General features: G+C 38.2%; 1 protein-coding gene across 2 annotated transcripts in view; it reads right to left on the bottom strand.

Annotated features, from left to right (window-relative positions):
* The window catches only part of Eps8 (EGFR pathway substrate 8, signaling adaptor), a 162,195-nt gene that overhangs the window by 60,499 nt on the left and 74,576 nt on the right, over nucleotides 1-27,120 (bottom strand). The window lies entirely within an intron of this gene.

Raw genomic sequence — 27,120 nt, 5'->3', positions numbered from 1 at the left:
CCTTCCAAGTATACTTGACAACATCCTCCACACATGCTTGCAGGTCTCTTTTCTTTGAGAAAGTGTTCATTTACACCTTCCTTTTACTTTTCACAAGAAAAGAATTTTTAAAATCCACACCAGATATTTAACTCTGCAGCCATTCTTAAATCCATTTTACAAATGGAATGAATTTCCTTCAGACAGGATGAATGAGTTAGAATGAGTAAGATTTTCCTTTTCCCAAGCAGCCTTTTCTTTCTTTCATCTAGAGAACACTGCTACACCTGATTTATATCAGGTGCATCCAGTCCACCTGAACTCTGTGTCACTAAACTATTTTAGATATTGTCTTTTCTGCCTTTTGAATTACCATATACATGATAACTGAGAGTCAGGACACATTGCATCTTTACTATAAGACAAGGGTAAAGGTAGTAAAGGTTGGACAGCTATTTTGTGGCAGGTACTAAAACAGATGCTGGGACTACTGTGGTGAGCAAAAGAGATACAGCAGCTAGGGATTTAGCTCAGTGGTTCCGATGCCTGCCTCGCAAGCACAAGGTGCCAAGTTCAATCCCCGGTACCATAAAAAATAGATATGGGCCCAGCTATTGGACCAATAGCCTAGTGGGAAAAAATGACATTCAATGCATAAGTGTAAAATAATATACTGCAGTTCATTACAAAGGGAAAATTCAGGGTGGTGTGAGGGCATACAATCAGGAAACAATTCAGACTGAAAGAGCATTACAGAAATGATATTCAAGATCTGGTAGCTTCATGTTCATTCTCACCCCGTAGATCTCACTTCAACTGTAACATCCAGGAACACTTTTCCTGACCTTCCTGAGTAAAACAGTCCCATCCTCAGACACCCTCCGCACTGCAAACAATTTCTTCAAAGCATTTACCAATGATATTTCATTTGTTAATTAATTCCTGACTTACTAGACTATTAGCTCTAAAAAGTGCAGCCACTTTTGTTGGATGGCTCCCTAGCACAGAATAAGTCTTCATTAAATAGTTATCTGAAGAAAGGGAAATCCACATTCCTCTGCCCAAAAGATATATCGCAGCTTTAAAAAGAAAAACTTGGGCCTGGGATTTAGCTCAGTGGTTTCGCCACCTGCTGTGCAAGCGCAAGGACCAGAGTTCGATCCCCACCGTACCAAAAAAAAAAAAAAAAGAAAGAAAACTTAATTCATATAAAACAAGTAGTAAATAATTAAGTCTCAATGTTTGGGGCTCTGATTTAAAGCCCCTAAGAGGTTTAGAGAAGGGAAAAGCCATCCACATTGCTATAACTCTTTGGAAGGGGCTGGTACTACTTGATGTAGTTATTAAAGAATGGTTAGGATTTGTAAAGAACCTTCAAAACACAGCTTTCTTTACAGAGTTCACGTATTAATCTACAACTTAAAAACCAAGTTTCTACACTAAGGAGCCAAAGGAGTTAAAGGCATACAATCTCAAAATATGAGGAACTGGTATATTGAGTACTTCAAGCTGAAATCACTTGATGAACCATAACTTCTGCAAGGGTGGCAGTCTGTCATTTTCTACATCCAAGCCATAAACATTCTTTTGGGAAAGATGTCCTTCACACAACAGGACTAAAAAAAACAGCCTTGATTACCAGAGATGGCTGACTGGGGCCACACTGAACCTGAACAGATAATTCTGAAATCTCCCTTATCTCCCTCTCTCTTTTACACTCCCCATGCCTGATATATCTTAGCAACATCCCCAGAATTTACTCCCCAAGCCCGGATCCATGTGTCCTATCATGCCTCCAGAGATTTACTGTTCTTCTGTCCAAAAAATATAAAAGCAACATGCTTTGGTCATTTCTCCAGACTTTCTGTGAAGATGCTCATGTACCTTCTAATTAAAAAAGCCTGGATGCTTGTCTCTTGTTAATCAGCTCTTGCATTAATTTGGTTCCTAGATTGGGCTAAAAAGCTCAAATAAGAACTAAGGTGTATGTGGCAGGTGGATAGAGGAGGGACTCACTTTCTTACAGAGCAAAGAAATATTGACTTCTGCCCTAGGTAAGTACTGCATTCATAACAGCATGTTAATTACACTGCTGGTTTCTTTTTTTGTGTTTGTATTTCCTTCTTCAATTTATACTTAGAAACAACCAGTAGTATGATGGTAAACCAGTTCTCAGTGGGCAGGCCCACTATTGGATTTCCATAGTTTAACTACTACCATTGTGACAAATTTCAAGCTATTAATGCTTTAATGGCAGCTTACAAAATTCTCAGGTATTTCACAGTGGGCTCTCATGAGTCTATGGGATCCAACTTGGGCACATTACTGCCACATTCTGGAACTGGGACCAGGGCAGAGCTCTGGAATAGCACTCCATAACGGATCTAGAGTACATGGGGCTAAGACACAGACATTCACAGTGAGAAGCCTGAAATTCTAACAATACCTCTGGCACTGACAGGCAAGTCAAGTAAACCTCTGTCTCAATTTTCGCGCCAGGAAAATAATTTTTGGTCTTCCTAGCTCACGGGGCAGTGTAAAGATCAAATGAGTCAGATGTGCAAGTTCGTTCAAAAGTTTTTTTTAAAAGTAGGAAGAAGAAATGTTCTTTCAAAACAAGCTGGTTCATTCAGTATATAAATTAAACCCCCAGGGTTTGTGCTGATTTTGATCATTTTGCATTTTAAAACCACAGCAGCTGGTTTTAATGAAAAGTGATAGCCACAGCATCTCATCTTCATGTTTAATTCTTCAAGACAGGCAAATAAATGCACGGTTTGTGTTTGCTATAAAATAGTGATCTGTTGGACTGGGAACATTAGAAAGGGGAATAGAAAATGTCAACTTGCTAAATTGAATTTTAAATATAGAAACTGGTCTCACTGAGCCATCATGGATTCAGTTGTCACACTGCTCATGTGGCAATAATAAGGGCTTTCAAATACAGTATTTAAATGTAGCAGTTATAAAGCATACCTTGCGAAGGAAACAATCACAAATGTTTGTCTTTTTTCCTTTAGCCTTTTAAAAGATAAAACCAATTTATACCTAGTGTGTGTATGTGTGGGCTTTTTAAAAATCAACTCTTACTAAAAATCTAGGTACTTTCATAACTTATAAAACAGCTTAAAAAAACTGGGACAAAGATTTATCACTTTAAGAAGCCATAAATGTAGTTAATCTTACCAAATTTATTCCTTAATTCTACTAAAAGTATACAATAAAACCACCATAATGTCTTCCAACTATTTGATTTAAAACATGAGCTTCCATTTCCTTATGAAAACACTTTATAAGTCACAGTTATCATAATTTTTCTTATTTTCCACATAAAATAACATTCTTTGGCAATTACAAAGATAAAAATGAGAAATTTAAGATCTAAATTAAACACACCAAAAATGCTAGTCACTGTGCTTTTCAAAGGAAAGTAAATAAATGTGGCAATCACTGTAGGAAGAAATAAATTAAGCTACAATAAAGATATACCAGCAAGTTAAATTTATATTAGAAACTTTTAAGCTTCCCAAAGATAAATAATTAAATGAAATTTTATATTTTCTTTTCTTTGCATCTGATATCAATTCTCAAACTGAAGAATTAGTATACAGTCATGACCAAATGTGAAAATACCACCTACCCAATCTGGTTACCACATGATCAGTAGCTCTGAGCATTTCAAGCTGTCCTCCAAATCTTTTGTTCTCTCAAAAAAAAATACCACAGAGTTTATTTTGTTTATTAAAGTGTTAGTATGGGTTTGACTAAGTCTCTTGAAGTATTCCACTTAGCTTTCAATGTAATTTACATCTTACAATCAAGAAAGTCATTATCGGTATTTAGGGTTTTAGCTTGATTTCTATCAAAATTTTGTGACACTGTATATCAAAGATTTTTGCTTTAAACATTTTTTTAAAATGACTGTAAGCCCCCTCTATTATCACACCATTTTACTTCTTGCAATATAGAATAATCACTTTTTATTTACTCTTGAGACCACTTTCAATAAAGATGTCACTATTTTTCAGTGTCGTTTAGTCTGAATTCATTCATTATTGCATAAAGTTGAAGGCTAATTAAAAGTGTAGCTAAAATCTGTTGTTTTTCCTAATAAAATTTTAAAATTTTTCAGAAAAGTTTTGTAGTATAGAAAGTTCCTACATGCCCCATTCCCTTACTGTTAACATCATACATCTACATCAATCAGTATGGTGTTTTGAAACAACAAATGAACCAATAGTAACATTTTATTATTCACTAAAGTTGATACTTTATTCTGAGTTTTTTACCTAATTTCTTTCTTTCTCTTCCTAATGATTCTATCCACAATACTATATTACATCTAGTCTTTATGTTTCATTATGTTCCTCTAGGCTATGAACACTTCGCAGATTCTCTTCGCTTGTGATGAGTGTAGTAGTTTCCTAGGAGTGCCATAACAACTTATCACTGGTTTAAAACAAGAAAAATAGGAAGGAAGACAAGAGCCGCTCAGCCCCCCGATTTTAACCCAATTCTGTGTCTCTATTTTTCATTCTTGTCACCCAAGGTTTGAACTCGTAGGTTGGTTCCTACAGGTATTTTGATGTTGAACTACATAATTTCTTAATCAGCCCTTGCAAACCTAAACATCCATCATGAGGTGGAAATTGAAGGTGGTACAAGGACCTTTCATCTCCCTCAGGGGTTGCTTGGAATAAACCTCCTGTTCACCGAGCCTCCAGGGGACCTGAAACAACAGTGCTGATGAAAATTCCTGCCCATCATCATTGGGAGATATTTTGGATTGTGTGATGCCTCAAAGGACCAAAACTCTTCTTTGTAGCTCTAAGAAGCTGAGTAGTCAAATGAAGGATTAATTCAGGCTTAAGGGGTCCTCTGAAGAAGAAAGAGGAGAGCCAGGGATGAACCCCTCTCTTTTCTGTTTCCCCTTAGGACCATTAAAACCCATTTGAATTCTAAGCTACTCTGGAAGCCAAGACATTAAAGGGAAGAATGGGCATTTGTCCTGGGAGTATGATCAGATGGTAATGGGAGGATAATTAGGGTCTGTATTCTGTCTAGTAGCTTAGAAACAGCTAAAGTGCATGTGTGTTCTAAGTCTATTGAGAAAGATGAAGCCATTGTGTATGTATTTTTAAATTTACACACAGAGAGGTGATGACTCAGAGGTGAAATACTTGCTTTTTACATAGGATTTTAGTGATTTTTTTTGTAGATATAATACTGCAGTCTGCTTCTATTGTGCAAGTAAATAAATTCTAATGATGTTATAAAAAATAAATGAGCTGCTCCCATCTTAAGAAAAAAATATATATATCCTCTCACTTCCCTGGAAGCTTGAGGTCCACAACTGAAGTGTCAACAGTGCTGAATTCTGTCTGAAAGCTCTGGAGACGCATCCCTTGGCTTCACTGCAGTCTCTGCCTCCTTCTCCTATAGGTGTGTCTCTCTGTGCCCAAATTTCTCTCTTTTTTAGGGAAAACAGTCACTAAATTTGGGGTTCACCTCAATCCAGTATGACCTCATCTTAATTACACCTGCAAAGCCCCTAGTCAAATGGAGTCACATACATAGGTACAAGCGGAAGGGAGTGGTAAGATATGAACATAGCTTATGGGGGCACATAATTCAACCCACAACAACCTTGAACACTCCCCACAAGGAGTACTGCAGAATCTATGTTCTCTAGGATCTCTCTTGACTGAGGCTTAAGCTGATGATTTTCCTCTTGGTAAGAAAGGGCACAGAGGGAATGGATCGAACTCATCATATTTCATATCATATCATATCATATCACATCACATCCAGAGTACATATGATTAGCATGAGCCCTGACTAGGGTGCTATCTGGTCTTCCCATTATGAGGGGCTTCTCTCTCTCCCACACACAGTATCTGGAAGGAGTTAGGCAGAGCCAACTAAGGGTTCAGAGCTATGCTCCACCTCCTGTAGGAAAAAGTCTCTGCTAGGGTTAATTGGAATTCTCTACGTAGAAGATTGGTCTATTCTCCCTCATTTATTCACTTATCTATCCTGTTTTTTAAAATTAAATAGAAATGATGGAAAAGCAAAAAATGATTCAGATTCATCAGATAAAAACTCTCAATTATTTCTCTTCTGTAAAACTCCTATTTCAGACAGTTCACAAAAGAACTAAGCACTATGTATAGAATACTCATTTTAAAAGTAAGAGAGAGAGACAGAGACAGAGAGAGAGAGAGAGCACAAAAGAAATTAGGGCATGAGCAAGACCCAACCTTTAACAAAAAATCTTGGCTAACACCACGAAAAGATGAACAGAATCTTAAAAAGCAAACACCCCCAAAAAGTTCAAATCTTCCTAAAAGTAAAAAGTTGTTGAGTATAAATTTTCAGAAGGTACAGAATATTCACTGTAGGCATTTTCTCCCAAAAGAAGAAGAATACTAGAACTTTTCCGCTAATTCAGTTTTCAGTTGTACACATTTCAGGTAAAAACATTTTGGAAGGAGAAGAAGAGAAAGTTATTCTATCCACTCCACTCCATGCCCTAGTAGCTTTTTTCAAATCTCTACTTTTGGAAATCTCTGATATGTTACAAATCTTAGTGGAAAAGTTCCTAAATTACATTTTGTGTCATTGAGCAGTACATGACAAAAGCCACTGAGAAAGTAAGAATCACAAAAGGTACATTTTTATTGCTTGGTATACTTTTTGTGTAGTAGTGATTTCTACTAAATTAGTACAGTTCAACATTTTTGGTCAATAAAGACAAATAAAGAACTACAGGGCCTGATATGACTCAGCTGGGTAATAAGACAGAAAAACAAGCTGTAAAACCTTCTTTAATGAGTTTGAAACTGCTGAATTCAAATTCCAGTCTGATGTATTAAATGGCCTCTAAAAATAGTAAATCCCAAAAGATTCCAAGTACAGTTAGAAGGATTTTGAACCCACAGGTAAGATGTAACATTTTAATATTTAACCACCCTGTCACCACATGATTACCTCCCCTGCATTACTTAGAGCAAAGGACATTGGCTGGAAACAAAACACTGCAGGTGATTCACTCTGCATTTATAGTACAGCTCCTTACCAGAATCAATGTTTTATAAAATGTATTTTTATAAATGGTTACAAGCTACAGAGATGGAAATGTCATTTTTAAGCAACTGGTGTACTGAATTCTTTCTACTTTTCCAAATCAAATTCCCTCAGGCTGTTCTGAAATAAAAACTTAATTGTTAAAACTAAAGGAGACTTTTTTAACCAATGGCATTGTATTTTTAAAAGACTAAATATGTATTATAATTTAGATGTTTACACCAAACCAAAATCACTTCTTACACATTTTATGAAAAGCTATTTTATATCTCAACTTCATCTTTTCCTGCCCGCCCTAATACTCAAACAATGATTATTTTGATGAGAGCACAAAGGTATCATATCTTATCAAGGATTACTGTTGTAATTTGTCTGTTCTCTTTCAGCAACACCTAGCTTATATATCCAATTGCTATAATGAGTATATGGGGTCTGCTTCTTTAAGGATCAGTGTGTTTGATTCACCATGTATAATTTCATAAATTGGTGGGAAGTTCCTAACTGGATAGATAAGGTAAAGCTCTCAAATCATCTTAACTATTCCTTATTCATATCATTCCAAGCCTCTAAACATTTTGTTCACAAAGATAAAAATGCACCCCTTTCAAAATATGATTTTTCATTCATCTCCAAGAAACGAGGCCGTACTAATACGCTATTAGAAAGCGGTGCAGCAAAGACAAAAGGAAACAAAATAAGAATCAATTCCAGCAATTGTCTCCATGTGGCTAAATATAAAAATAACTGAGATTATCAATAGAGAATCCTGCAAGATGACAGATCTCTGGCATCTTATCCAACTTGCAGAAGAACTAGGACCAATAAAAACGTCTTTCTTGAAAACTTTCCTATCTTCTGCAGAAATCTTAGTGGGGAAAAGACCATCTTACAGGTAGGGCAAGGACAGCAGAGGAGGGCTCCAGTAGAAAGTAGACAAGGGGTGGATCTGGAGAACAAACTCTCCCTCTAAATAAATGATGCAAAGAAAGCCAGTAAAGGATTTTAGAAATGTCTGGAATAGTGAGGGAGAAAGACATCAAAAGGACCAGTTATAGGGCAATGAAGCACTCAGAAAGGCAGAACTGAAGGTGGCCCTGCAGGCTGGGAAGTGGTAGGTGTTGGGACATAAAAGCCCGGTCATAGGCTGTGAGATTTGAGCTGAGTGAGCCGCAGGGAAATCCAGCAAGCAAAGGCAAGGAGGGCTTGGTTCTCGGGAAACCCACCAGCCCTGTGGAATTACTGCAGGATACCTGGAGGGGGAAGAAGGAAGGGAGGAAGGATGAGGTGGGAGATGTAGGGAGTACTCTAGGCAAACCACAGAAATCTCAAATTTTTGTTGAACCAAAATTCAGTGTTTATCTATGTAAATACTATTCACAATATGCTAAGCATGTGTTTCTGTTTGTGTACAACCTTTTGTCTTTTATAATAATTTTTTTCAATACAACTCTTAGTTTTTCTAGGAATACTTAAGCCTTCACTCTACCAGAAGTGGAAGCCTCCTTCCCATACATCTCATGCTACTGCCGTCCTCTCACGTTTCCCTCCCTGGGCCTCCGTCCTAGTCCTAGGTCTGCACACTTGCAGCTGCCTCTGACCTGGTTGCTGGGAGACCTCCTGCGCACCCCTCCGGGTGGGGTCCAAGCCGGTGATGTCTATGCATCCATCACCTTTCTCCTGCCTTGGACCCTTGCTTCCTGCTTCCCTGCTTTTACTTTTCTTTGTTTTGATAGAGCAAGGACTTCAGGACCTTCCTTTAAATGTGATCAAGGCTCTGTCTTGGTTTCAGATTGTAGTTTGGAAATTAGGTTTTTGCCACAGATTTTGAAGCCTTGCTCTTCTGTCTCCAACACTGCTGCTGAATGAATGTCAGCTACCGTTCTGATTCTCAGTCTTTTATACTGGGTTTATTTCCTTCTTTCTGGAGTTTTAGGACCTTCACTCTTCCCCCCGCCACCCCTTGATATTCTGAGGTTTCTACTTATGGAGACGTGTTGTTTTTTTTTTAATCAATATATTAGAAACTCAATGGGCCTTTTCTTATTTGAAAATCTTGTCCTTTAAAGTCCAGAAATTTTTCACGTGTCACTTCTTTGATTCTTTAGGGTTTTTTTTCTCTTTCTAAAAGTTTCAATTGTTCACAGTAAAACTTCCTGGATTACAGGTTTACTTTTCTTGTCTTTTCTGTTTCAATTTTTATCTCCTAGTATTTTTGTTCTACTTTCTGAGTGGTTTCTTCCACTTTATCATTTAAAAAAACAAGCAAACAAACAAAAAACTTCAGGACTTCTAGGTTATTCACATTTATCCATGAGCTTTCCAGTGTTGCTTTGTTCCATGAGTGTCTACATTTCTAAGATCTTTTTACTATTATTTTGTTTGGAGAAAGTAAAATAAATGTATGCGCTTAGTCTGCCATTTTTATGTAGCATATTGTGATTGTCTATGCATTAACTATTTGTTAATGAAAAACCCAGGAGAAAAATTCAGGTCAACTCCAATATGAACTTGAGACTCAAGTGGACTACAAAATATGAGTATCAGTTTAAACTAAAAACTAAAGATACCGTAACAGCCCAAGTAAAAGTAACACAAAAAATGAAGGAAATTTAAAGGTAGGTGATAATGTGGCAGTGCATGTCTGCCTTTTGTGATTTCAACAACAAATGATGTTTTCAATTCCAGAAAAGAAACAGTGCTAAAGGACAAGAAAGGAGGCAAATCCCAGATCAATCAGGCATTACTGTTGATGAAGAAACTCACTGCTTTCCTAGAAATTAAATCATACCTTTAAAATATGACACCTAACAGAGTATGATGCCTAAATGAAACCTGAAATTCACCCTTCTGTAAATAACTGCTGACTTACCTATCTTGACTATTTAGATTATTAAAGAGAAGCCCATTTAAATGAATACAGCTGAGAACACATCCTTTGTGAGCTACCCCAGAACAAAAGTAGACAATTCTCTACATTAGTCTCAAAATTCAAGTTGCCTAAAAGAGCAGTATAAAACTTTCTTGAGTTTTATATACCTCTACTGTCACAAAAATTTAAAAAGGGGAAAAGTTAAGTCCTGTGGTTAAAATTTAAGACCATTAGGGCCGGGGATTTAGCTCAGTGGTGCCGCACCTGCCTCACAAGCACAAGGTCCTGAGTTCCATCCTCAGTACAGGAAAAAAAAAAATTAAAGGCCATTAAATTCATATTCTCAAATACCATTAAAGTTACACATATAGGAACAGGGATAAAATTAAATATATCTTGCTATTTCACTATTGTAAAATAAATAATGTTCATTTATTTTTTTAATTAATTTTATCGGTACATTTTAGGTATGCAATATAATGACAATCATCATTGAGAATTCGCACCTTTACATACTCTCTTGGTTCCCATTTTTTCCCCCTCCCCTGCCCTCCCTGCAACCTCTCCACCTCTCCCTAACTACAAAGACCTTGTTTCCATTTTTTCATTTTCTCATATTAAATCCATTCCCCTTTCCCTTCCCCTTCCGACCCCCCACCTACCCCACCACAACAATATCTATCATGACTTTCAATCCTTATTTACACTTTGAGTCTCTCCACCAGAAAAACTATTCGGTATTTACACGTGTATCCTATTTATTTCACTTAAGAGTATGGCCTCCGAGGCCTGCTGCACAAGCGCAAGGACCAGAGTTTGATCCCCGGTACCAAAAAAACAAAACAAAAAAAAGAAGAGTATTGCTTCAATGTGCATCCATTTAGCTATAAATGTCTCTTAATTTCTCATTCTTTACAGCAGAGTAGTACTCCATTTTATTAAAAACCCAAATTTTCTTTTTTTCTTTTATAAACCCAAATTTTCTTTATCCACTCTCCAGTTGATGGGCATTTGGGCTGCTTCCAAGTTTTAGCTATTACAAACTTGCTATGAACATGGGTGCTATGATTCTTTTAATTCTTTGGGGAAGATACCCAGCAGGGGAATAGCTGGGTCAAATGGGACCTCTAATCCTAGTTCTTTGAGGTATCTCCATACTGATTTCCACAGTGGTTGCACCAGTCTGTACTCCCACCAACAATGGAGAAGGGTTCCTTTCTCCCCACAGCCCCGCCAGCATTTGTTATTGGTTGATTTCATGATAGCAGCGATTCTTTCTGGGGTGAGGTGGAATCTCAGCGTTGTTTTCATTTGCATCTCTTCAATGACCAGTGATGCTGAACATTTTTTTATATGTTTATTTGCTTTTGCTACTTCTTTGCCTGAGAAGTGTCTGCTCATTTCAGATGCCCATTTTGGACTGGATCTATAAATTTGGGCGATCTGATTTTTTTAAGTTCTTTATAGATTCTAGATAGTAGACCTTTGTCTGAGGAACGGCTGGTGAATATTTTCTCCCACATTGTGGGTTGTCTCTTCACACTGTTGGTGGTTTCTCTTGCTGTGCAGAAGCTTTTTAACAAGAAGAGATCCCACTTGTTGAATTTTTGTGCTAGTTCACATGCAACTGAGGTTTTGTTCATGAAATCTTTTCCTAAACTATTGTCAAGACTTCTACCTAACCTCTCTTCCGGCTGGTTTAGTGTTTCTGTTTTAATGTGCAGATTTTTAATCCATTTCAATTTCAGTTTAGTTCATAGTGAGAGATATAGGTCTAGTTTTAATCTTTGGCAAGTTGAAACCCAATTTTTCCAGCTCCAAACACCTCCAGTGAGGGTGTTTGGCTCCTTTGTCAAAGATGAGGTGGCTGAGTGTGTCTGGAGTTGTTTCTGCATCTTCTAATCTGTTCCACTGGTCCTCACTTGGGTCTGTTTCTTTGCCAGGACCACGCTGTTTTTATCACAGCAGCTTTGTAGTATAGTAATAATGTTCATTTATTAAGTATTTCAGTATGTCAGCCCCTGTGCCAAGCATTTTAATGCATTATTTTACTTAATTCTTACCACCTTAGCAGATTATAGAATCTGGGACTTATAAAAGCTATTAGTAAAGGAATTTGGCAATGGCATCAACAGCTAACATACACCATGGCTAAGATCTGACCCCAACTCATGTTATTAACCATTATTATGTATAAGTTTTTTTTCACTAATGATAAATCCAGTATTTTGAAGTTGGTTGGAGAAATGTCAACAATGACAAAAGTCGATATGACCTTTAAAAATGATTCTTCCAAAAAGATTCATTCAAGATTAACTGGCGAGCCCGCTACAGACAGGCAGGTCTGTGCACGCCCTACCCAGGTCCTGAGTCGCACAGAAGACGCCAAATCACCCCACTGCAGACAGGCAGGTCTGCCCATGCCCTACCGAGGTCCTGAGTCGCACAGAACACGCTGAATCAGCCCGCTGCAGACAGGCAGGTCGGCCCATGCCCTACCGAGGTCCCCAGTCCCGTGGAATATGACGAATCATCCCGCTGCACACAGGAAGGTCTGTGCATGTCCTACCTAGGTCCTGAGTCATGCGGAAGACGCCGAATCACCCCGCTGCAGACAGGCAGCCGCCTGGTTCCACACTACAAAGACGCAGAGAACACCAGACCACCAGACCAAGGTACTGAGTCCCGCTGTTCCCGGCCCAGAGGTAGGGGCTTCTGAGCCGTCGTCCCACTGCTCCTGGCCCAGAGGAAGGGGCTTCCAGGCCACCATCCCTCCCACCGCTCCCGGCCCAGAGGGAGGGGCTTCTCAGCCACCATCCCACTGCTCCTGGTCCAGAGGAAGGGGCTTCCCAGCCAAAATCCCTCCCGCTGCTCCCAGCCCACAGGAAAGGGCTTTTGGGTTACCATCCCTACCGTTGCTCCCGGCCCCTGTCCCACCTCACCCAGCTCAGAGGAGGTAATCCGTGCAGGCACTAACAGCCCCCCGCCCCAGTCGAAATGAGAAAACATGTAAATAAGTCTCAAAACCAGACTTCCAGATCACCTACAGCAACCCCAAAGGGAAATGAGACGGAACACTCTGACACTCAACCATCTGGACCCACTGAACTGGCAACAAAGGGGGATTTGGAAAAAATGAAATCAGAAATAATTTCTCAGATAACAGGAGAAATTGTGCCCCTAGTGCAAGACATGATTAATAAATCTAGAGAGGAGCTCAGGAACATGATGGAATAGCAACATAAGAAACAAATGGAATCCATACAACAGATGCAAACAGATTTCCAGGAGATGAAAAACTCCATTGAAAGTCTACACAGCAGAATGAGCCAATGAGAGGACAGAATTTCAGATACAGAAGATAAGATTGCAATTAGTGACCAGGAAAAGAAAAATTGCTTCAAAATTATAAGGGAACATGAGAAATCAATCCAGCAGCTGCTAGATGATGCAAAGAAGAATAACATAAGACTGATTGGGCTCAATGAAGAAACAGGACAGAGTGGAGATGACATAAAAAATATCTTCACAGAAATAATGGTAGAAAACTTCCCAAGCAGGGGAAAAGAGCTTGACATACAGATAAGTGAGGCACATAGGACTCCAAAGAGCCTTGATCAAAAAAAAAATCTACACATAGGCATATAATTGTTAAGATTCCAGAAACACAACAGAAGAACAAAGTTCTCCAAGCAGTCCGAAAAAAGAAACAAATCACATACAAAGGAAATCCCATCAGAATCACAGCAGACTTCTCAACACAAACCATCAAGGCAAGAGGAGCTTGGAGTGACATATTCCAAGCCCTAAAAGAAAACAGCCTCCAACCCAGATTGATGTACCCTGCAAAACTATCTTTCAAAATAGATGGAGAAATCAGATACTTTCATGACAAAGAGCACCTTAGGAACTTCGTGAATACCAAACCAGCACTCCAAAGAATTTTACACAATATCCTAGGAACAGACATTGAGGATCACGACCCCAGGAAGCAAAGCAGAATGAACCCATCTGGCATGACAAGAAATTAAATGTAAAGGGGGAGAACCCAACAAAAAGAAAAAGTCATGGCAATGACAAGTCAATACGTTTCAGTTATAACCATCAACGTTAATGGTCTCAATTCACCAATCAAAAGAAATAGAATGGCAGAATGGGTCAAGAAGCAAAACCCAACAATATGCTGCATACAAGAAACACACTTAATTCAAAAGGAAACTCATAGACTGAAAGTTAAAGGGTGGAAAACAATACTCCATGTGACAGGAACCTGAAAAAAAGCAGGAGTAGCTATCCTCTTTGCAGATCAAGTCGATTTCAAACCAACACTGATTAAGACAGATGAAGAAGGACACTACATCCTTGGAAAGGGAAGAATCCAAGAGGAAGAGATGACAATCATAAATATCTATGCACCAAACACTAGTGCACCCTACTATATAAAACAAATACTAATGGACATGAAAAGTCATATATGCACTAATACAATTGTAGTGGGGGACCTCAACACCCCACTGTCACAAATAGATAGATCAACTAGACTAAAAATAAGTAATGAAATACTAGAACTCAATCGAACTCTTGAACAAATGAACTTAACAGATGTTTCCAGAGTCTTCCACCCCACAAAATCAGAATACACATTCTTCTCAGCTGCACATGGGTCATTCTCCAAAACAGACCATATACTCACACATAGAATATGTTTAAGTAAGTGCAAAGGAATTGAAGTTATCCCCTGTATATTATCAGATCATAGTGCGATGAAATTGGAGATCCATAGCAAAAGAAACTCAAAAAATTTCATAAACATGTGGAAATTGAACAACACACTTCTGAATAACCAATGGGGCACAGAGGAAATTCAAGAAGAAATCAGACAGTTCCTTCAGTTAAATGACAATGACAATACAACATATCAGAATCTATGGGACACAATGAAAGCAGTCTTATGAGGGAAATTCATAGCAGTGAATACGCATATTAGGAAAACAGAACGAGCCCAATTAAACAACCTGATGCTGAACCTCAAGCTTCTAGAAAAAGAAGAGCAGGACAACCCCAAAGCTCATACAAGGGAGGAAATTATAAAGATCAGAGGAGAAATCAATGCAATGGAGACTAAGAGAACGATACAAAAAAATCAATGAAGCCAAGAGTTGGTTCTTCGAAAGAATCAACAAAATTGACAAACCTTTAGCCAACCTTGTCAGAAAAAGGAAAGAAAAGGCCCAAATCCATGCAATTAGGAATGAAAAAGGTGAAATTACAACAGACCCAGCAGAAATCCAGAGGATCATCAATACCTACTTCCAGAACCTATACACCAATAAGATGGACAACACAGAAGAAATGGACAGATTCCTAGATACATATGAATTACCAAAGTTGAATGAAGAAGACATAAAAACTCTGAACAACCCAATATCAACCAAGGAAATTGAAAATGTAATGAAAAACTTATCAACTAAGAAAAGCCCAGGCCCTGATGGCTTCACTGCTGAATTCTACAAGACATTTAGAGAGGAACTGCTGCCACTACTGTTTAAACTCTTCAATGAAATTGAAAGGGAAGCAATACTCCCAAATTCATTCCTGGAAGCAAGCATCACCTTGATCCCCAAAGTAGAGAAAAACCCAACTGAAAAAGAGAACTATAGGCCAATCTCACTAAGGAACATAGATGCAAAAATCCTTCATAAGATACTGGCAAACAGAATGCAGAAGATCATCAAGAAGATCATACACCCTGATCAAGTAGGATTCATCCCAGGGATGCAGGGATGGTTCAATATACGAAAATCAATTAATGCAATACACTATATCAATAGACCCAAGGACAAAAACCATATGATTATCTCCATAGATGCAGAAAAAGCATTTGACAAAATCCAACATGCATTTATGATAAAAACCCTCCAAAAAATTGGAATAGATGGTCTCTACCTCAAACTGATAGAAGCCATCTATGAAAAACCAACAGCCAATATCATACTAAATGGTCAAAAACTGAACTCCTTCACACTAAAATCAGGAACAAGACAAGGATGTCCACTATCACCACTCTTGTTCAATATAGTTCTGGAAACATTAGCCACGGCATTTAGACAAGAGAAAGAAATAAAAGGAATAAAGATAGGTAATGAAGAAGTCAAATTGTCATTATTTTCAGATGACATGATACTCTATAGAGAAGACCCCAAGAACTCCACCAAAAGTCTTCTAGACTTAATAACCAAATTCAGTCGAGTAGCTGGTTACAAGGTCAACACACAAAAATCAATAGCTTTCCTCTACACCAATGACAGACTCACTGAGAGAGAAATAGGGCAAATAATTCCTTTCATAATAGCATCCAAAAAACTGAAATACCTAGGAATCATCCTAACAAAAGAAATCAAAGACCTCTTCTCTGAAAACTATGGCACTCTGAAAAGAGAGATTGAAGATGATATCAGAAAATGGACAGACATCCCCTGCTCCTGGGTAGGAAGGATTAATATAGTGAAAATGGCCATACTTCCAAAACTGCTATATAGATTTAATGCAATTCCAATTGAGATCCCAGCAGCATACTTCATAGACCTCAAGAAAACAATCCAAAAATTCCTTTGGAACAAGAAGAGATCCAGAATAGCAAAAGCAATTCTAGGTAACAGAGACATGGCACGGGGTATCACAATCCCCAACCTGCAACTCTACTACAAAGCTACTGTGATCAAAACAGCATGGTACTGGCAAAGAAACAGGCTTGAGGACCAGTGGAACAGATTAGAAGATGCAGAAACAACGCCAAACACACTCAGCCATCTCATCTTCAATAAAGGAGCCAAACACCCTCACTGGAGGAAAGATAGGCTCTTTAATAAATGGTGCTGGAAAAATTGGGCTTCAACTTGCCAAAGATTAAAAATAGACCTATATCTCTCACCATGCACTAAACTAAAATCAAAATGGATTAAAGATCTAAATATTAAAATAGAAACTCTGAACCAGTTGGAACAGAGGTTAGGTAGAACCCTTGAAGACATCGGTGTAGGAAAAGATTTTATGAACAAAACCTCAGTTGCCTGTGAACTAGCACAAACAATCAACAAATGGGATCTCTTCTTATTAAAAAAGCTTCTGCACAGCAAGAGAAACCAACAGCAGTGTGAAGAGACAACCTACAATGTGGGAAAAAATCTTCACCTGCTCTTCCTCAGACAAAGGTCTACTATCTCGAATCTATAAAGAACTTAAAAAGATCAGACCTCCCAAATTTAAAGACCCAATCCAAAAATGGGCATCTGAAATGAACAGACATTTCTCACACAAAGAAGTAGAAAGAGCAAATAAATACATGAAAAAATGTTCAACATCACTGGTCATTGGAGAGATGCAAATGAAAACAATGCTGAGATTCCACTTCACTCCAGAAAGAATGGCTGCTATCATGAAATCAACCAATAACAAATGCTGGTGGGGCTGTGGGGAAAGAGGAACCCTGCTCCACTGCTGGTGGTAGTGTAGACTGGTGCAACCACTGTGGAAATCAGTATGGAAATACCTCAAAGAACTAGGACTGGAAGTCTCATTTAACCCCACTATTCCACTCCTGGGGATCTTCCCCAAAGAATTAAAAGAATCATACCACAGTGATATATGTGCACCCATGTTCATAGCAGCGCAGTTTGTAATAGCTAAAACTTGGAAACAGCCCAAATGCCCATCAACTGGAGACTGGATAAAGAAAATGTGGGTTTTTTATAAAATGGAGTACTACTCAGCCATCAAAAATGAGAAATTAGAGACATTTATAGCTAAGTGGATGCACATTGAGGCAATACTCTTAAGTGAAATAAATAGGACACACATGTGTAAATACCGAATTGTTTCTCTGGTGTGAGAAACTGAAAGTGTAATTAAGGACTAAATGTATAATAGGTAATGTGAAATAGGAGAAAAGGGGCAAAGGGGAAGGAAGTGGGAGGGCTAGGGGAAAGGATAGAAGGGAATGGGATTAATATGAGAAAATGGAAAAATAGGAACAAAATCTTTGTAAATAGGGAGGAATGGAGGTCGTGAAGGGAGGGCTAGGAATGGGGAAAAAATAAGAACCAAGATGCATTATATAAAGGTACACTTTCCAATGAGAAATGTAATTGTGTTGTATACCTACAATGTACCAATAAAAGAATTTAATAATAAAAAAAAAAGACACAAGCCATAACAAGCAGATATTGACACCTAGCCCCTTCCTGTCTGTCTCTTTACCTCCTGGCTGCCATGAGCATTTTCCTCTGCCAAGGGCTCCCATCCTGATGCCCTGTGCCAACACAGGCCTAAGAGCAACAGAGCCAACCAACTATTGATTTAAAAGCTCTGAAACTGTAGGCCAAAATAAACCTTTCCTCTTTATAAGTTGTTTATGCCAGGTATTTTGTGACAGTGATGGAAAACTGATAAGCACAGTTTTTATCTTCATGGACCTTTAAATGCAGGGTGAGAGCAGCATGAAATACATAAACTCACATAGAATATTATAAATTGTTTTAATTGCTTAGATAAGAAAAATAGAGAAGATAGTAGTTTAAAGGACATATACTCACACTGAGTCAAACCTAGCTAGCTACTGTGTACTTCTGAAATATATGAGACTGAGAGATTCATTGTGAAAACATTATCTCAAGGTTGCTCCATTTAAAACCCACAATAATTACTGCACAATTAAAACAGACACTTTAGCTGGGCATGGAAGCACACCCCTGTAATCCCAGTACTCCAGAGGGTGAGGCAGAACTTCAAGTACAGGCCAATCTGGGCTACACAGTGAGTTCACATTGAGTTCAAGGCCAGCCGGAACTGCATAGCCAGACCCTGTCTCAAAAAAGAGAGCCTTTATGCATTTGTTAAAAAGTGTTTTCAATGTTTCTAGGTTGGTCCATAGAAAAAAACACTTTATTGACAAAGAAATTTATGCAAAAATATTCTAAACAAGAATGCTGTTATTTATCCTATTCTAGGGTAACAGATTGAATATAAACAACAAAATGTAGGCAAATAGAGATGAAGAAGCACCAAGAACGCCAAGTAGCAAAATACATAAAACACTAACTTTAAGTACATCAAGTTTAAGAGCCTGGATCTGATTGATGGGTTCAGAAGTCAGAGAAAAACAACTGAATGCCTGTTCATCTTGGGCAGAAAGAGAACGTTTTATAGTAGGTAGCCTGTCCACTTTAGGGACAGTGTCAACTCATAAACACCCTGAGCCCAATATTGCCAGGGATTACATTCCTGGACTTAATCACCTGGAATCAAAACAGAGCAAAAATATTACACTCTATGCTGAATTGATACGTTTTTTAAAAAGGTGTTTGAAGCACCAGAGGAAGGCAGAATCATCAAAAGCTCAGGTTCCTGGATCATACTGTGTGGACTTTTGTTCAGGAATTTAACATGGATTTGTTTGGGTAAGCAGGCTATTTGAGGTCAAAAGGAAGAGGATATTTGAAGAAGGAATTATCAACAGGGCTGTTAATGCCACATTTGCATTTCCTTCTTTCCATTCCCACTGTTCCTATTTCTTTTTTTTTTTTTTTGGTACCAGGGATTGAACTTGGGTCCTTGTGCTTGCGCAGCAGGTGGTGAAACCACTGAGCTAAATCCTTGGCCCTACTGTTCCTATTTCTAAGCAACTGGGAAAATGGCTATAGAGGGAAGGATGGAAAACTTGGGGAGAAGTGCAATTTGACTGAATTAAAATATGATGCTCATAAGAAAAAGAGGTTTAACTTTTCTAAATAACCCCCTTAAATTCACTCCAGTTCTTGGTTAAATAAATGAGTTATAATTTAGCTAGCAAATCTTCTTTTTTAATTAAATTCTTTTATTGGTACATTTTAGGTATACAACACAATTACATTTCTCATTGGGAATTGTACCTTTACATAATGCACTTGGTTATTTTTTCCCCATTTCTTAGCTAGCAAATCTTAAGCCAAATGATTTTATAAAACTGATACACTAAGAGATCTAAACTACTACTATCATTGCCAATCGCAATGACAGAGGAGGAAGGAGCGGAGGAGCTGCAAAAGCAGCCAACTTCCAGCCAGCCCTGCTTTATGCATAATGTTATCTTTTAATGACACAACAGCCCCAGTAGGTAGGCATATTATATCCCCATCCGCAGATGAGTTAAGCTAGGTCCAGAGTTTAATCACATGTCCCATGCCAAGGAGCTTGTAGTAAGCAGTCAACATGGAATAAAATTCAACCACTTTGTCACACTGCGGAAAACAACCGTGGCAGGGAGGTTTTTCTTTTAACCAAAATCAAATGGTCACATAACATCTTAATAGGGACTTCTTTTCTTATTGATATACCTTGTTACAAGTAACAGCCCATACATCTGCATAGGAAAAAAAAGTGATGATCCAACTTAAAGATAAAAAATAAAAGGACTTGAATTCTGGACATTTATGAAGAAAAGACAACAGAGGACCTAGAAACAGAACCAAGATAACAGCAAAGGCAGCACCAGAATAAAGGAATGGGATTCTAAAAGGACGTGGCACCGTTCTGGCCTCTGCAGCAAAGTTCATGCCTGTGACCGAATGCTTGTCTAAGGGAAGCTATTCCAACTGTGTAACTAGAGCGGACTTTTATACCACCTTTTAGGACAATGTCTTTTACAAAGAACTGGAGACATATGACTATGAACATATATTTTATAAAAGACTTCTTAAAATTGTCTAAATGAGGTAAAAATGGTGTATCTCTAGTTCCAAAAAGGCCTTTAAAATTATTCTTGTATTTCATTAATTGACTAAATGAAAATGCTTATTCCAAATCTTATAGAAAAAGCAGAATAAAGCAATGCTCTACAAACAAGAAAAAGTAAAAGAAAATACATTAACTAGTTAACAACAGAAAATATTTAGCATCTCTGGATTTAACAAAAGCCAGTCAGGAAATGGCAAGAATGTCAGGGCACTTCCCAGCCACCCCTGCTAAGCCACCCTCATCTACATGGGAAACAGGCATCTCTTTTATCACCAGCCAACTTTCTTATTTCCCCCATATGGAGTGGATAAATAAATTCTCATCTAACTGAATCTCCTTGCTTCTGATTCTGCCCACTCTGTGATGGTGAGCATCAGTCCTATCAGAACCTAAACATTCTTCCTGGAATATGAGGAAATACTGCTGGACTTGCCAGGGTGAATGTCTCAGATGTGTCCAATTTATGTTTGTAAGGAGATTACAAAGAATAAGGAAGTCAATGCTATTCCTGGTTTTCTAGTACCATACGTAGCTCTGTGCTCTTGTACATGTCACTTAAACTCATGGGTCTCCAATTACCATGAAGCTGGAAACTACCTAGAAGTGGGTGTTTTGCAGCTTCAAAATCCAGTGCATTGGCTTAGTGACATCTGTGAGAAAAGCCAGCACATAAGCTCAATGACCTGCTTTTTGCATATAAATTTACCTCTCCATACAGACCACCTGTCAGAGCGGAGAGAGAAGAAATAATGAGTAGACTGCTATCTTACTTGCATGTGTGGCTAAAATAAGGTGGCTGCTAAGCAGCCCTGGTACCCACAGATAGCAGCACACAGTAGCACAAACTAGGTTCCCTGCTCTCCTACCAAGTGAGCTGCCCCAATCCAGGGTGAAAAAATGGAAATTTTTCTAGGAAACTTCAAGAGATAGGAGATTCAGTGTTTATAAGAATGGAGCTTAACCAGGGATTTAGCTCAGTGGTGCTGCTGCCTGCCTCACAAGTGCAAGGTCCCAAGTTCAATCCTGGGTACGAAGCAAAAAAAAAAAAAAGAATGGAGGAATGGAGCTTAATCTCAACTGCAACTGCTGAAACCTCAGGGAAGGCCAGGTTCGCCAAGAGCCACATGACTGCTTGCCTACCATGAAAGAAACAGGATAAAACAAAGTAACATTTTCTTGTAATGACTACATGTGCCACACAGAAAAACCAGTAATTCCAAATGATCAGAGCCAAAGTGCTTTAGGTTAAAAGGGCGGGGCGGGGGGCGCCGCAAAAGGACAATCTACTAATAGAAATGAGCAAAGACTTAACATACTAACACCCACAAGCGATCCCCAAAGCTGTCTGTCTGACACTCTTGCAGTCCTTACCCAGGCTCATGAGACAGTAATCTACTCTGGAAAACAAAGATGATTCCATCACTGCTCCAGAGAGAAAGGAGCAAGCCGCTCCCCCAGAGGAGGGGAGAGCAAGCTGGCAGCTCCCCAGCAGCCAAAGCCCACTTCCGCCTTCCTAAGAAAAAGGAATACACTTGCCGAGAAGGAAAACAAGGTTGGGGTTTTTCTGGACAACTGGAATCAATACAAGCTTACTGAGTATATGCCAACACTTTTATTGTGTATAATGCGACAGTGAAAGAACATAGTTTGAAGATGTGCAATCTGAATGTAAATCCTGACTCTGCCATCTAGCTGCAATCTGGGACAAGCTGTTACCATGTCTGGGCCTCAGTTTTCTCATCTGTAAAATGAGAAATACATGCAAAAGGATCCACATATCATTTGAGATAGATTTCTGTAGCTACCTATATACCTATCAATTCTTTTATTTTCCTGATGAATTATAGATTACAGAGAAATAGAAACAATTTCTTTAGAAATCAGTTCATGTGAAGAGAAACACAAAACAGAGTAAATAATGTTACCGATTACATTTTAAGTCATTCCTGGCCAATTCCATGTTAATAACATCCAGTCATTTGGTGTTTATTCATCATGCTTAACATTCCTAAATGGAGCCACAAAGAGCCATTCTAATTTATTCTTTTGTTTCAGCTATACAACTTTGGGGTGTGGCAAACTAGTAGTTTTGCTAAATAATCCCTGTACTGTCACTGTACTATAGACAGTGTCATATACATGTGTTAAAAAACTCAGAACTGTAGTGACCAAAAGGAGTATTATTACCAATATAAATTTCTCCAAAATTTACAATGACCTGACCCTACTCCTTTCTGGAAAAAAAAAAAAAAATGGTGTGCAACAGAAACTAATGTAGAAGTACAGAATTAAATTGAAAAAAAATGTTAAAAGCGCTTATTGATACACTTTCTATAGTCACAATTAGACAAGACCAGTACTAAGTGGAAATGCCAGTGTGACCATGCATCAACCATGATTTTAACATCTGATCTGAAAAGCAGAACTTTGGTAAAAGTAGGCCTATTTACATTGAGGAGGTTCAAAACTGACTCAGAGGAAAAAGTATTATCCTCTGACTCATTAAGACCATTTCCTGAAACACCCAGTGTTTTTCTTGAAAGGAAGTCCATACAAGGGCCATTTCTTCTGAAAACTGATTAGACAAAATTGAACTTTAACACAAAATGGACAAAAGACATACATTTTCCATAGCTAGTCAAGTTACAAAGTAGAAGGGTTTCTATAAACATATATTATCTTGTGGTAAGAGGGAAGAACTTTAAAAAGTCAAAAACTGATCATCTAAGGTATATTACAAAGGATAAGCCATGGACTACCTTCATCTTTACATAAGAATCACTTAGTGATAAAGAAACACCTTTATACTTTTAACCTATGAAAGTAACTAATGTCTTTGGCTTCAAAAGAGTCACTTTTTACTTTTGAAGTAACTCTTTTCTCCTCTCTAAATCAATTGTGTAGTCAATGTTTAATAATAATTTATACACACACACATGCCAAACATCATTATAAATCTTTGAATGCTTCAATTTGATTGATAATTAAACTCCTCTGAGAAGCAAGTACTATTATTGTTTCTGTTTTAGAAATAGATGGGGAAACTGAGGCACGGGAAAAGGCCTTGCCCAGCATAACACAGTGCATGGTAAAACTTCGAATATACACAGGGACCAACACAAGATGTCAAACTGTTTCTGTGGTGTATGACTCCTCATCCCTTTAGAATGCCTATTAATATGCAAAGACACAAAATTACATATGCACAGATATGAATTAACATTTCACATTTACATAAGCCATACCTCGATTCAGGTTTGTTCTCTTGACACTAGTCTATAAACTCAAATGTGACTAGTATGGCAATAGAATTTGAGTACAAACAATAGTCTTCAAACTACAAGAACAACTATTTAAAGATAAGCTTTGAAACATTCCCCTGTACAACTACATTTATGTCGGCCTTGCTTGTTTTTGAGTTCTAAAACACTGGAAATATCTCACAGACCTATTTAAAAAACCTTCAGCATGATACTGCACTCAACATAACTCTTGGGAGAGCAAAATACACATAACATTTCCTTCTTGAAAATAACAAGCAATTAAACGGAATCTCACTGTTTGTTTCCTCTTGAGTAATCTAGCCTGGAAAGACTTCAAATATCTGACTCCTGCAGTATTTTGTTTTCCATAGAAAAACCATCTTTTACACATCAAATCAGTTAATAATTATGCATGCATGTGCATAACTGGCTCATAGGAACTGGCTTAATATTAAGTGACTACCTATTTCTAGTTCTAAACACATGAAAAAAAATTCCTGGGCAGCCAGGGAGGCAGACTAAGCCCTCTGAAGTAAGCAACATCTCTCTGACCTGAAGATGCTAAGGAGCAGTGTAATAGGTGCAAAGTGATCCCACAGGGATTGGGGACATGAGTTTCAGGGAATAAAGCTTCAGACAGCAGCCTAAGAAATAGGCCATCCCCATGGGAGGTGCTCAAGGTTCAGATGTGTTCTTGGAGGCCTGAATGGCCACTTCTGATTTTAGGGCCAAGACAGTCACCCTGCTTCCTTGAAGTACACCATTTACCCAAGTGGCACAGTGAAAGAAAATCAATGCCTGGAAATTAATTCATTGCTTTGAGTTAAACATTTTGTCCCTAGGAACCACTTTTAAACTATAAACATTCTCTGAGTAATAACACATTATGCCACCAACATTTAAGTATGAATTATTACATAGTTTCCCCTGGAATAGGACTCTAGAGTGATATGAGAATGCCTACAAAGTGAGCGTGCCCAGAAATGTAAGAAATTGGCACAGAATTGGAGCAGTAGCAAGCTACTGAAGGGATTAAAAAAAAGCCACCTACATTCAGCACAATTACTGAAATCATGAAAGAAACTTCAGGTTATACATGGAACAATTATTTCAGTAAACATCCTACACAGTGAGCAAAAACACATAAGAAATCCATTCATTATTTTTGAGAAATGCATCACCTACAAGATGCTGTGCTTTGCATGTGGTCACACAACAAATATGGCTCCTCTCTTCCAAGAACACTGGGCTTAGTAAAACAGGCATGTAAACACATAATTGTAACACCTAGTAAATGCTGTCATCATAGTGCCTAGGGGAGCTGTCCATAGGTTTCACAGAGGAAGAGGCAACAGAACCAGATGTTGAAAGACAGCAGAGTGGGCCAACCGGCTTGTGTGTAGGCAGTGAGAGGGCAGACCAGACATATGAAAGACACAGTATATGGAATGAGTTTCAGGAAATACTGAGCTATTTTATTCAGTGGGGCTGCAAGAGAGGGATATAAAAAGAAGACACTGTGGAGAAAAGCTTGATGCCAAATTGTGAGGGGCCTTATAATCACCTAAAGGGACTTTTCTTAAATATGGCAAGCCAAGGGTGGAATAATGATCATATTAACAATGTTTAAGGAAGTAACTAGCCACGGAGGTATCTGGGGGCTTTGCTTTGTGCTGTTTTTGGTGCTGGTGATTGAACCCAGAGTCCCATGCATGCTAAGCATGTGCTCTACCACTGAGCTACACTGCCAGCCCCTTGAGGGTAGTTTGAAAGACAGAGAGGCTCAGGAAGCAAAATTTACTAATTCTGAGATAATTTTCTTTCTTTCTTTCATTCCTATGGAAATTTTTCCAATTGCATTCTTCTCTATTTAAAAAAAAAACAACTGGGACTCACCTGTCATCTCTATAACTTGTTCCAGCTCCATAGTTCTTAAAAGCTGCATAGTTCTAATATTTTAACTAACGAGTTTCAGGGAATAAAGCCTCAGACAGCAGCCTAAGAAATAGGCCATCCCCTTGGGAGATGCTCAAGGTTCAGATGTGTTCTACCAAAAAGATATGCTACTAAAAAGCTATATAAGGATACATCCTATGTATCCTAGAGTTCTTAGTTACACAATAAGTCCAATGGGGCTATTACGTTCATCCTGTTTTAGGAATGTTCATTTTAAAATTCCAGAGAATAAGAAAATAGGAAGTTTTTGTTAATTGCTTTTTTTTTTTTCTTGTCTCCCATTGTGAAACAGCTCTGTAGTGCTGTGGAAAATAGTACAGTGATCCCTCAAAAAATCAAGCACAGAAATGTTAAGGTATATGATCCAGCAATTCCCCTGTGGGTGTACTGAACTGAAAGGACAGATATTTGTACACATGTGCTCATAACAGCATTACTCACAATAGCTAAAGGGTGAAAGAAACCCAAGCCTTGTCCATCCATGAATAAATGGAAAAGCAAACTGTGCCACATACATGCAATGGGGATATCATTTGGCCTCTACAAGGGAAGAGATTCTGACACATGTTACAACATGGATGGACCCTGAAGTCACTGTATTAAGTGAAATAAGGCAGTCACAAAAGGACAAACGGAACACTTAAAATAGTCAAATTCAAGAGACAGAAAGTACAATGGTGGCTGCCAGGGAATGTAGGGTGTAGGTTGTGGGGTAACTGTTTAATGAGTCCACAGTTTCAGTTTCAAAAGATGAAGACGCTCAGGGAAGGATGGTGGGGAGGGCTGGATAATGACACACTTAATGCCAACGAACTGTATATTTAAAATGGATAAAATGCTATATATACAGTATTTTATCACAATAGTTTCCAAAAAAAATCTGAGAAAAAACAAAGCATGGTATGCCTACAAGTCTATCAGATACAGCCTATTTTTTCAGGCTAGTATCTAACTCAGTGACTGTTTTCAGTTTTTATCTTTTTATTAATACATGTTTGTAGTACACAAGGATGGATCGCATTCCTCATGAGTTGGCACACGTACAGGACACATCTTAATTCTTTTTCATCCCCATTCTGACCTCCCAGCCCCTCCCTCCATCTCTTGCAAGAGATCTAGCTCCCTATTTCCTATCTTTTATTTTTCTCTTTACTTATATTTTGGGTTCTGTTAGAAAGAATCCTTTTTAAATAAATA

This window comes from Heterocephalus glaber, unplaced genomic scaffold, assembly GCF_053883595.1.
Source record: "Heterocephalus glaber isolate CG9 unplaced genomic scaffold, H.glaber_assembly_v1.0 deba00001444, whole genome shotgun sequence".
Lineage (NCBI taxonomy): Eukaryota > Metazoa > Chordata > Mammalia > Rodentia > Bathyergidae > Heterocephalus > Heterocephalus glaber.
This window is presented reverse-complemented; position numbering and strand designations above follow the sequence as displayed.